Source organism: Camellia sinensis, chromosome 5, assembly GCF_055761805.1.
Source record: "Camellia sinensis isolate YWXY chromosome 5, ASM5576180v1, whole genome shotgun sequence".
Classification (NCBI taxonomy): Eukaryota; Viridiplantae; Streptophyta; class Magnoliopsida; order Ericales; family Theaceae; genus Camellia; species Camellia sinensis.
Window position 1 is genome coordinate 143,456,684 of NC_138965.1, and position 12,130 is coordinate 143,468,813.

A 12,130-nucleotide genomic window follows, 5' to 3' on the forward strand; every position below is an offset into this window, starting at 1 on the left:
AATTTCGGGGACGAAATTCTTTTAAGGGGGGGAGGTTATAGCGACCTCGGTCTTTTCCCATTTGATTATTGTATCCGGACTTAGGTTCCGTTTATTCTGTCATTGTGTAATTGTTGTTGTCGTCCTTTATTTTCTCATTTGGAGTTATAGGATGTGTTGGGCAGGTTTGTTTCAGGATGGTTGGGTTCGTAAACCAAGTGTTGCTGTCCAGTTTTTGGGTTGGTCGCTCGAGCCAGGGATTGGTCGCTCGAGCGAGGGTTGTTTTATGTGTCTTCTGGCTCGATCCAGCTTTTCTTCGCTCGAGCGAGAGATTGCGTCTAGTATAGACCTGAGGGTTGTGCTTATTCGCTCGAGCGAGATTTCCTTCGCTCGAGTGAGCGAGGTGTATGTTTTCGAGTTCCTCGCTCGAGCGAGCATTCTGTCGCTCGAGCGTGCTCCTGGGTTGCAGACCTGAAGCATTGCATTCTTGGCTCGAGCGAGCCTTTCTTCGCTCGAGCTAGGGTTTCGTGTGTCTGGTCGCTCGAGCGACCAAGTCTTCGCTCGAGTGAGCCTGTCCAGTTTAAATAGGCAGCAGCGGGATTTTAATCAGTTTTTTATCCTCTTTTGATTCCAAAACCCTAAGGTCCGACTTTTCTCTCCCTCTACTCACGTTCTCTCTTAGGTTTGATCTACTTAGAGTGAGTTTCTACCTTAGATCCTTTATTAAAAAGATAGAGTGAGTCGAGGGCTTCCATTTAATCTGAACATTTGGTGATTTGGAGCACATTGGAATTTGGGTATTCATCTCTATCTTCTCCATTCGGGTTATTTTCTTCGAGGTAGGGATTTCCTACTCCATTTTATAAGTTTTGTTCTAAGTTTTGGTATATTGATATGTTGGGGTTACTTTGATAATTTTGGGAAAAACCCTAGTTGTATTAATTAATTAATTTGTATAATTAATTTAAGGGAATTGGGGAATTTGATTAAATTCATGAAATTGAGGAATTCATTGATTAAATGGTGTAGTTGGATAATTTAAATCACTCGCCTATTGAATTGTTGATATATTTATTTCCAAGTCTAGAAATAACTGTTTTGGGCTATCGGTGGAGGATAGTCATGATTGTTGTAGACATTGCATGTGGATTAGGGATAACTGAAACTAATCACATTGGTTGAGTCATTAATTTTGACTGTTGAATTAATACAGACATTATGTGTATTGATTGTGTGGTGTATATGTTATGTGTTTACATACTTTGTTTTGTGTGGGAGGAGATAGGGGATGTACTCCACGGTTTAGGGGAAGATAGGGGATGGACCTCTAAACCGGATTTTGTTTGGGAGGAGATAGGGGATGGACTCCATTAGCATCACTTTTATGTGTGCTTATTTATATTGAAGTGTTTTTATTGATACAGCACTAAAATGTGTATCAAACTGGAAGTATGAAGTGTTTTGATTTGAGCCTGAGTCTCATTTGTTTGTTAACATTGGAAGAATGTGAATTTGATATATATAGTTCACTGTTGTAAGTTTGGCCAGGTTCTGAGCCATATTAATAATGTTGGAAAGTAAAACGTGTCTTAGACATTAATGTCATGAAACTGTATAATGATGTAATTGATTACCTTGGTTAACCATCTATTGAATGCTATTGCTTTATTCAATGCTTATATTTGGTTTAGTATATTTCTACTGGGCTGTGGCTCACCCTATATGGGAACATCATTTTCAGGTTCAGGTGATAAGCTACCTCCAAGGACTTAACTTGGAAGGACTTGGATTTTGAAGACCATTTTCAGTTGTTTGCTTTTATTTGTTAGTACATGTAAACATTCAAGCCTAGGGCTTTATTTGTATTTGAGCTAGAACTCATATTTTTGTGTCCAAGTGTTGGCTTGGAAAGATGTAAGCCCATAGGGCATTTAATTTGATATTACATGTAATGTTTTCATTTAGTAATACTCTGATGAATGAGATAATGAATTGTTTTCTTTTAATATTGCATGCCAATGATATATATATATATATATATATAATGGGTTTATTTTGAGGGCGTTACATACTTCTCAAAGGGATCATTGCTTGCACCTGTTCATGGTGCTTTCCATTCCCACTCAACCCCTCTACCCCATATTGACCCTTAAGGTTAGCCACAGTCTGACTCAATAATTTTCCTTCTTCTCTTCTATCCATTTTATTAGCCATTTGACCTAATTGGGCCTCTAGCTTGGCAATTGAGTGAGTATGGGAGTGAACTACTTGTGCTAACCCCTTAAATTCGGAAAGCACTTCTAAAACTTGAGTCTCAAAGGCTGAGTTGCCTTGAGGAATAGCCGAGGGTTGTGGTTGCCGGTAAGGTTGTGGTGGTCAGTAAGAAGATCGATTTGTAAATTATTAAAATTATGCCTTGGTAGTAGAGGATTGTAAGAAGTTATTGTGAAGGAGGTCTCCATGAAAAATTAGGGTGATTTCTCCATCTCGGGTTGTATGTGTTGGAATATGGGTCATTACCCGGGTTGGAGAATCCTTGAGCCGCATTCACATGCTTTTGGACTAATTCCGAAAATTGTGATGCCGAAGGACACTCACTCAAGTCATGAGCAGGGCTCGCACAAATAGCACATGCCTCATGAAATTGAGGCTGATCTTACTCTGTAGGGGTATGTCCTGAAGCTAATAAGTGGTCCATTTTGTGGGACAATGCCTCTACTTGTTGATCTAACTCTAAGTTTTGCCCTAACACATAAATGCCCTTGGTTTTCAAGGCTCCAACTACCGGTTGCCAGACTTGCCGGGCTACGGAGGCAAGGTGAAGGGAATTATCACTTAGGTTCTCAAATAATTGCTATGCCTCGACATCATTTTTGGACATGAATGTCCCACCACAAGAAGAATCCACCATTTGGCGTTGAGGCTCAGTTAAGCCATAGTAAAAGGTTTGAACAAGTTGTTAATCAGGAACTTGATGGTGGGGACACTGTTGGAGAAGGTCACAAAGTCTTTCCCAGGTTTCATGAAATTGCTCGCCATCAATTTGAGCAAAATTGGTGATGGCTCACCTGGGTTGGTTGGTCTTACCAATGGGAAAGTACTTCTCCAAAAACTTCTGTTGTAATTGGTCCCATGTTATAACAAAATTAGCGGGTAAGGAGTTCAACCAATGTTTGGCTTTGTCCTTCAACGAAAATGGAAACAATTGCAACATTAGTGCCTCATTGGTGAAATTCTAGATCCTCACTGTAGAGCAAATTTCCAGAAATTCATTCAGATGTTTATAAGGGTCATCATGAGCTAGTCCATGGAATGACGGGAGCATTTGGATGGTGCTGGACTTAATCTCATAATGAGAAGCGGTGGTGTCGGGGTAACTGAATGCATGATGGTGATGTATATGCAGTGAGTGTGAAGTAATCCTTAAGGGTCCGGTTGTGCCCATTTAGGCCATTCGGGTTCGCCATCTCTAATGGTTCAAAGTATGGGTATGGATATTCAAGCCTAGCAACACGGGAAAAGGCTCTAAGTTTCCTAAGAGTCCTTTCTAGTTCAAGGTCCAAATTCCACAATTCAAGGTGACAAGAATAGCGCCCATGCATACACTACTCACACACACACACACACACACACACACACATATACACACTAAGTTCCGACTCTGGTGCACTGAGTTATGAAAGCAAAATACCAAAGGAGAAAATACTCACAGTGATATAACGAAAATGCTTTACTCGTCTTGTGGGTGCTTGACATGTAGACCGTTGTCTTCAACCTCCACTTGAGCTCTTTCTTTCTTTTTAGCACATTGGTGCTTTGCTTGCAAGTATTTGCTTTTTTTTTAGCACTTTAGTGCTGCGGTTTGTTTTTAAAGCTCGGTTACACTCCGCTTACACTTCGGTGATAGCTCCACTTGCAAAAACTCCTACTTTGCACACTTAGCAACACTAAAATATAAAATCCTAAACTAAAAAATGAAATAAGAATGTAATTTTAAATTAATTAGTTTCGCCAGAAGTCTCCAGCATTGGTGCCAAAATTTGATAGGTCATTTCACACACCAAATATAAACACTAAACTATATCAAATTCCTTAGAATAGTGGTAAGTCCAGGTATTGATCCACAGGGACAAACGGGAAATTAAACTAATTTAATTGTTGAGGGATATTATGACTAAACAAGAATTAAATGAAATTGAGAAATTGAATTGACAATTAAAAGTAGGGTTTGAGATACTAATATTTGGGAAAATCCCAGAGCAAAGAATTCACCACTAACCACGTAAATAAGACTTAACATCGGCCATCAATTGCAATCCAGTTTGAACTACCTAGTATTTTACAACTACATGTTTGAAACATTGATCAAGAGGATTGTTACATTCAACGTACACGCAGGAATCATCTCAAGTAGCATGAGTCGTTTGCTCTAAACTATAGTAGCAACACGACCCATCTCTTATAGCATGAATCGTCTTATACTTTGAACACAAAACACAATGCAAACTAATGTATGGAAAGCATTAAACAATCACAGAGAATAAAATACTTGAAGAGATGAAAAAGAAAATTATTGTAAACGTCTAAAACATCCATAGATTTATTCAAACCATTTCACAATCAAAGCCTAAGAAAAATCTCTTTATATGGCTAAGGTTTCATTAAAACCCTAGAAATAGTAGCCTAGCCGCCCATGGAGGAGTGGGAAGAGGTGGAGGAAGAAGAAGCCACCATTAAAGACATTCTTCAAACTTCAAGTTCTTGGTTCTCTCAAACCCTAGCCTCTCTCTCCCTTTTCTCTGAAATATTTTTGAACCATTTTACAGCCTCTTTTTCTCCTTTTTATTCCCAGCAGAAGAGCCTTAAATTTTCACGCATGCAACCCTAGGTGGGCCGCTCGAGCGCCCATGTGGGCCGCTCGAGCGGTGGTGGCCCACACATGTGGTGGAGCTTGGCCGCACATGGGGTGAGGTGGCAAGCCGGTATGGAGAATCTGCTTTCGCGCCCCTTTTGCTTGAATTTACGTGTTGCCTTCCAAATCTGTACAACTGCACAAAACACATCTTCTCCACCAAATAAACAACATTGAAGACTAAAAATGTAACTCAAGTGGCCTCAACGTGGTACCTTTCGGCCTACATCACTAACTTTGAACTTATGAACAAGTATACTGTGGTTGAGCAAAAGAGTTACCTGGCTGAACAATTGATAAGCTAGGATAATGTTGGAAACCTCCAAGTCCAGGTGTATACCATGTAACCCAAAGTGTCCACTGGGAAGAGAAGTCCAATTGTAATTGATCATCAGAACTACCCTTGCTAGCCTGCATGAACATTTTCAAGGCCAAAGAAATAGATGATTTAGGCATAAATGGAAAGCACCAAAGCAAAGCTAACGTCTGTAGTGAGTGTTGTTTTTCGCCTCTGTGGACCTTATGCACTGGGTTGCCCTTTTAATATGTATGACATGATAATCTTCATAAGCACAATAATTCATAGATAAATATTTTATTTTTTCTTTTCTTTTGTTTCAAATATTGTAAATCGTGTTCTACATGCAAATGCAAATCCAATTGAGAATTTCCAATCAACATAAGCAAAACTGAGGAAGAGGGTTTTTATCTGAGTATTTGGTATGCCATAAAATTCTTTTCTTTGGCATTGCCAAATCCATGAACAACAATCACTTTGTAGTTAGATCTGTGCTTGGAAACTCTAGAACAATTAAATTTTAAATCCATGATGTTCATTGATCATTGATAAGTAACAATGTGCTCTTGTTTTAGACCCATAATTTTTCAAACCATTGAAGCTACTTTTTCAACACACATGCTGTTACCATTAAAGCCAGTTTTTTAACTCACTGCAAAAATAAAAGCTTTCTAAAAAAATACACCTACAAAGAATAGGAAAAACCAAAAAAGTATATATTAAGTACCACAAGAATTGACTCCACACACTAAATGAAAAACAGATTTTGGACGACAACAACTAACAATAAACATAGACAGCTTAAAGAAGAAATACCCAACTAATGGTAGCTAGTAAAAAGGTAAAATCTAACAACATAACTAATTAGTACTGAAACTCATCAAGTGGAAAAAAAAAAAAAAAAAAAAACAAAACAGAGCACACATTCAAGCATATATATATAATTATGCATATACTCCATTATTTTAATACTATAATAATATTCATACAAGAGCTCCACCAGTCATCAATTCCAATGGCATATTTTATGTATAGAAAAATGTTATACAAATTACTCAGTAGAGAGAGAACTAAAGTATATACATGTATATTTTTTATATTTATATTTATGCAACTAGGATACACATATACAAATTATTGTATTATTGAGCGGAAACAAAGTCGAGAAGTTGGAAACCTTGCAAATCCAAATCCACAAAAACAATGGAAGGAAACGACATGAAATGAAAAATAATCATAAGCTCCGTTTTAATGATTCAAATAATTTATTTTATAAGATCTTCAATAGAAGCGATGCCACTACATGGATTATGAGGTTCCATCTACCTATCACTGTACCAAAAATCTTGATTTTTTTTTTCTTAGGGTAAACCTGTATTTTATAACTAATTGATCATATTAAAAAAATAAGAGACTCCATCATTAGAAATCAAAATCCATTAAAAACTTAGTCATTCTTTATTATGTTTCTCTTCTCAACACTCAAACCAAATGAAAGATAAATGGTTGAATATTTATTTGATCACGTATATAAAAAACGATGTGCTTGATACTATTGACAATGAGGTTATTATGTGATAATTCAAAAAATGACACGTTGTTGAATACGATTGTAATAGTTTATATATATATATATATATTTGTTAAAACAATAGTATTTTATTTGAAGGTGGAGAAGTTCAAATGTTAATAATAAAATTTGTGGAGCTAAAAATTCTTGAGTTACCCTATCTACAAAATTTTCTGGAGTCGCCATTGTCCCTCAATGTATATCATTCAAAAAAAAAATTATATGGATCCAATAATCATAATATTATTATTTAATTGTGTTTGACTTTAAAAAATAGGTGGTCTTTCAAAATTGTATGTAACTTTTATTTTATCGGAAACAAATGCAAAAAAATAAAAAATATTACGATTATCGGATCGAATGAATTTTTTAATGGGTGATGTGCATTGAAGGCTCTACAAAATGAGTTGTTGAGATTATTGAAACGAGACTCGTAGTAAGCTCATGAACCTTTCAAATTCTCTCATATTGAGATATGAATATGAAAGAAGTCAAACCTTTTAAATTTCTCATTTACAAATCCAACAAAAAAAAATAAAAAAAAACATTTTCATGTTTTTTTATTTATTAATTACACTTTTCCTCTCAATTATCATTAAATATTTTATTTTTTTAATTTCAAAATTGTACATTTAAATCTCTCAATAAATAAAAAATTATACAAATACCTTCTTCACAAGAAAATGAAAGTAAAATAAAGAACAGAGCGAGAACACACCCACCCTCCATCAAATACCTCCTTCAAAAGAAAATGAAAGTATAATAAAGAAGAGAGCGAGAACACACCCACCCTCCATTATTCAAATGTGATGATTCAATTTTATAGGACATATAATCAAAAAAAAAAAAAATATGAGTTATAACCAAATATCAATATAATTAAAGAATTTTTTTTTATCATAATCAAAATAGTATCCTAATCAATATTACAATTAATCATAATTAAAACTCCAATGATTTATAATCAAAATCACAAAAGTCGTAACTAAGTGGTTACCATAGAATTTTTCAAATGATAATTACTCACAATATATATGCATATATATATATATATATATATGTGGGGATATATTTTCTGAGTACCAACACGTGGCCAAGGTGACACTGACGTGTCAGCCGAGGTGCCACGTGTCCAGGATATGACGCTGAGGTAATCTCAGTTAGGCCGAGGTTATCTCCGAAGATATCAGAATCCGAGATAAGCGGATAAGGGACAAGAGTCCTAGAATGAGGAAGGACTTTAGTATGGATAAGGATAAAGCTCTTAGGGAGTTTATCTTTATCTATTGAAGAATCCAGGATAAGCACTTAGCTAAAGTCCATTATAGCTAGGCTTCAATTGGGACTAGGATTGAGTTTGCTATAAAAGAGAGGCACCTCCATGGGTCTAAGGTACGCAATATATATTCTGAACAGTGAGTTTAGCACTATTGATTATCTTTGAGAGATATACTGACTTGATCGTCGGAGTGCCCCCGGGTGGACGAACCATCGCCGGAATCTTCTCTTTCTATTGCAGGTCAAACAGGTGCCATCTATTCTGCTAGTACTCTCCAGCTAAATACTGAGTTGGCAGTGTGGTTGGAAAATCACTCACACAATTTGGCACCGTTTGTCGGAAAGAAAGAAGAATAGATGGCCAGTGACGGATAGAAGGAAAAGATTGGGGACAACACTCCTGTTGGGAGTGGCAGACCTATCGACCTTGACGTCGAAGGAGACAACCGCAACACAGAAACTCGTGACCTGAATCACAGCAAAAAAGACGTCGGCCAGGATGGCGACGTACCAAAGAAGCCAGATCGAAGTGGGTACTACAATGAGGATGACATCCAGGAATGGAAGGATAGATGCCTACGGAGGGACGAAGAGGTAAAAGAGATGGCAAACAAATTGGCGGACCTGCAATCGGTCGTCAATTTTATGATGCAAAATAATGTCATGCAGCCACCATTCCCGCTACAATGCACACTGATTCCAGCGGCCAATGCACAGAAAGGAGGACAAAAACCAATCCCAGAAATCCCCCAGCACACCAGGAATGAAAAACACTCTCACCGGCCTTCAAGTGAGGCCGGATGAGGAGAATTGAGGAGAGAAAAGTCACGGAGGACGCATCGCGCCAAGGAGGCAGACCCCAAAGAACATCAGCATGTTCAGGGGCAGGTGCTCTGCTTCGACACAACTCACGGAAAAAGATCGAAAAGGACCTACCATGAAGCTGAGAGTAGTATGCCGAAAAGACTGAAGTCAGGAGATAGCCGAGCTCCTAGGCGAAGCAAAGAAGACTTGAGAGATTGCCTCAAGAGGAAGTAGCAAAATGCCGATGCCGAGGTAACTTCCCCTGAAAAGCCGAGAACACCATTCTCAGTGGAGCTAGACAAATTTGAGGCTTCGAAGAGATTTAGTATGCCAAGGTTCCAAATATACGAAGGTAAGTCAGACCCCAACTTTCATGTTGGATTATACTTGAACTCAATGGTATTGTATAGTGGGAACGAGCCGTTGCTCTGCAAAGTGTTCCCTTCATCATTCGGGGAGATTGCATCAGACTGGTTTCACAAACTACCGAAGGGAAGTGTGAAGACCTGGGAAGGCCTGGCCGAGATGTTTGTGGCCAGGTTCGTGACAAACAAGCTGCAGCCATTGAGGGTGGATGCATTGATGGCTCTGAAGATCAGCAAGGATGAAGGCCTTCGGGCCTATGCAAAAAGATATTATGAGGTGTTCAACTGAATACCGAAGTGTAATCAAGAGGTGGCGGTCGTATCTTTCAATAACAGCCTAAAAGACGACTGTCCACTACGAAAATCCTTGGCAAAGACATTGCCAAAAAGTATGGAAGAGCTCATGGCGAGAATCGAAAAATATGCCAGAGCCGAGGAAGATACATTGGGGACTAAGGAGGCAAAGCAAGAAAAAGGGAACGACTCACCGAAGCGAGGCCGAGGTAACAATGGATCCAGCAAACAAGACATAGGACTGAGGGCTACATAGGTAGTTACAACTGTGTTCCGAATCCCGATTCACAAAGTCCTGGAAAAAATTCGAAGCCAACCCTATTTCAGAGCACCGGCGAGGACACCAGGAGAGTTTATGGGAAGAAACCTTGGCAGGCATTGTGCTTACCACAATGAAGATGGGCACATGACTCAGTGTTGTAGAGCCCTGAAAACACACTTAGAAGACCTGGTGAGGCAAGGCCATCTGAGAGACCTTGTTAATGAAGCCAGGACGAGGGAAGAATATGCAAGATTGCCTCAGGCACAACCAGTCCCGCCTTCCCAGCACAGCAACCTCAGGTAGGAGGGCCTCGGGTAATTAATGTGATCCACTCGAAGGCCAACGAAAATGAGATTCGGGGGGAGACCCAGAAGGTAAAACATCTACAGCATGTCTACCAAGTCGAGGAGAAGAGACATCGGGTAGAAGAGTGCCACGGACCAATAGTGTCCTTTACCGAAGCCGACCTTGAGATGGTGCAGCATCCACATAACGATGCCTTGGTAGTATCCCTCCAGGTTGGGGAATGCCAAGTAAAGCGCATCTTAATTGACCAAGGCAGCTCTCGTGACATCATGTACATCAAATGTTACAAGGAGCTCGGCCTTCACCCAGACGATATGAAACGATCCGATAGCCCAATGATTGGGTTCAATGGAACGCTGACATGGCCACTGGGAACGACGAGCTTAGAGGTGCAGGCTGGCACCAAGAAGATAAAGACAGAGTTCACCGTAACCGACACACCCTCCCCTTACAATATCATCTTGGGAAGGCCATGGTTGCATGCAATGAGGGCTGTTCCCTCAACACTGCATCAACTGTTGCGGTTCCCAACAGAGCATGGGATTGAGAAGGTCAGAGGTGATCAGCTGTAGGCAAAGAATTGCTCCGTGGAAGCAATGAAATCCACATGTAGCATTCGAGAACCATAGAAGGCAGAGATCGAAGATGAGGACGTGGAGGTCCTAGAGGATGTCGGCAAAGAGCCAGCCGCAAAAAGTAAAGAAGCACTGAAGAAAATCCTATTCCAGGAAGGAGATGAAGAACGCTTCTTTCTTCTCGGCTCGAGCTTAGCCGAAGAAGAGGAAAAAGAGCTGGAAGCTTTCCTAAGAGCAAATATTGAGGTATTTGCTTGGACGCCTTACGAGATGCCTGGCATTGACCCCGAGGTCACTTGTCATAGGCTGAACGTTGACAGGTTGGTAAAACCTATAATCCAACGAGCCAAGAGACCGACGTTAATGCATGTCGAAGCAGTGGAGGAAGAAATAAACAGACTTCTGGAGGCCAGGGCCATCTGAGAAATAAACTACCCGACGTGGCTATCGAACACAGTAGTGGCGAAGAAGAAGAATGGTAAATAGAGGGTCTGCGTGGACTTCACCAGCTTAAACAAAGCCTGTCCCAAAGACAGCTTCCCTCTACCCAAGATTGACCAGCTGGTAGAAGCCACTTCAGGGCATGGAAGGATGAGCTTCCTGGATGCCTACAGGGGGTATCACCAGATAGCCATGTACCCTCCAGACGAAGAGAAAACTGCGTTTATCACTCCAAAAGGACTGTATTGCTACAAGGTGATGCCTTTTGGGTTGAAAAACGTAGGAGCAACCTACCAAAGATTGGTAACCAAGATGTTCAGACACCTGATTGGCCAAATAGTGGAAGTTTACATCGACGACATGGTCGTGAAGACCAAGGACCCTGAAGGTCATCTGACCGATCTCAAAGCAATATTTGAAATCCTTAAAACATATCGACTCTGACTCAATGCATCGAAGTGTGCATTTGGAGTTGTATCTGGTAAGTTCTTGGGATACCTGGTGACTAGAAGGGGCATTGAGGCCAGCCCAGATCAGATTAAGGCCATCCTAGAGGTGAAGAGCCCGACATCGGCAAAATAGGTGCAAATGCTAACTGGAAGGGCCGCAGCCCTGAATAGGTTCATCAGTAGAAGCTCAGACAAGTGCAGACCTTTCCTCAATTTAGTGAAAAAAACCACAGATTTTTTATGGACAGAGGAGTGCGAAAAGGCATTGACCGACCTGAAGAAGTACTTAACCACGGCTCCAGTTCTTTCAAATCTAAAGCCTGGAGAAGATCTGTACCTGTACTTGGCTGTTTCAGAACATGCGGTAAGCGTAGTGGTAATCTGAGAAGAAAAAGGGGAGCAAAAGGCTGTTTACTATGTCAGCAAAACCTTGGCGATGCAGAAACAAGGTATCTCCCCTTAGAGAAATTGGCACTGGCTTTAGTAGTGGCTTCAAAGAAACTGAACCATTACTTCTAGGCCCACAAAATTGTGGTACTAACTGAACACCCCTTGAAGTCCCCGCTACAACAAGGAGACCTAACAGAAAGAATAGCC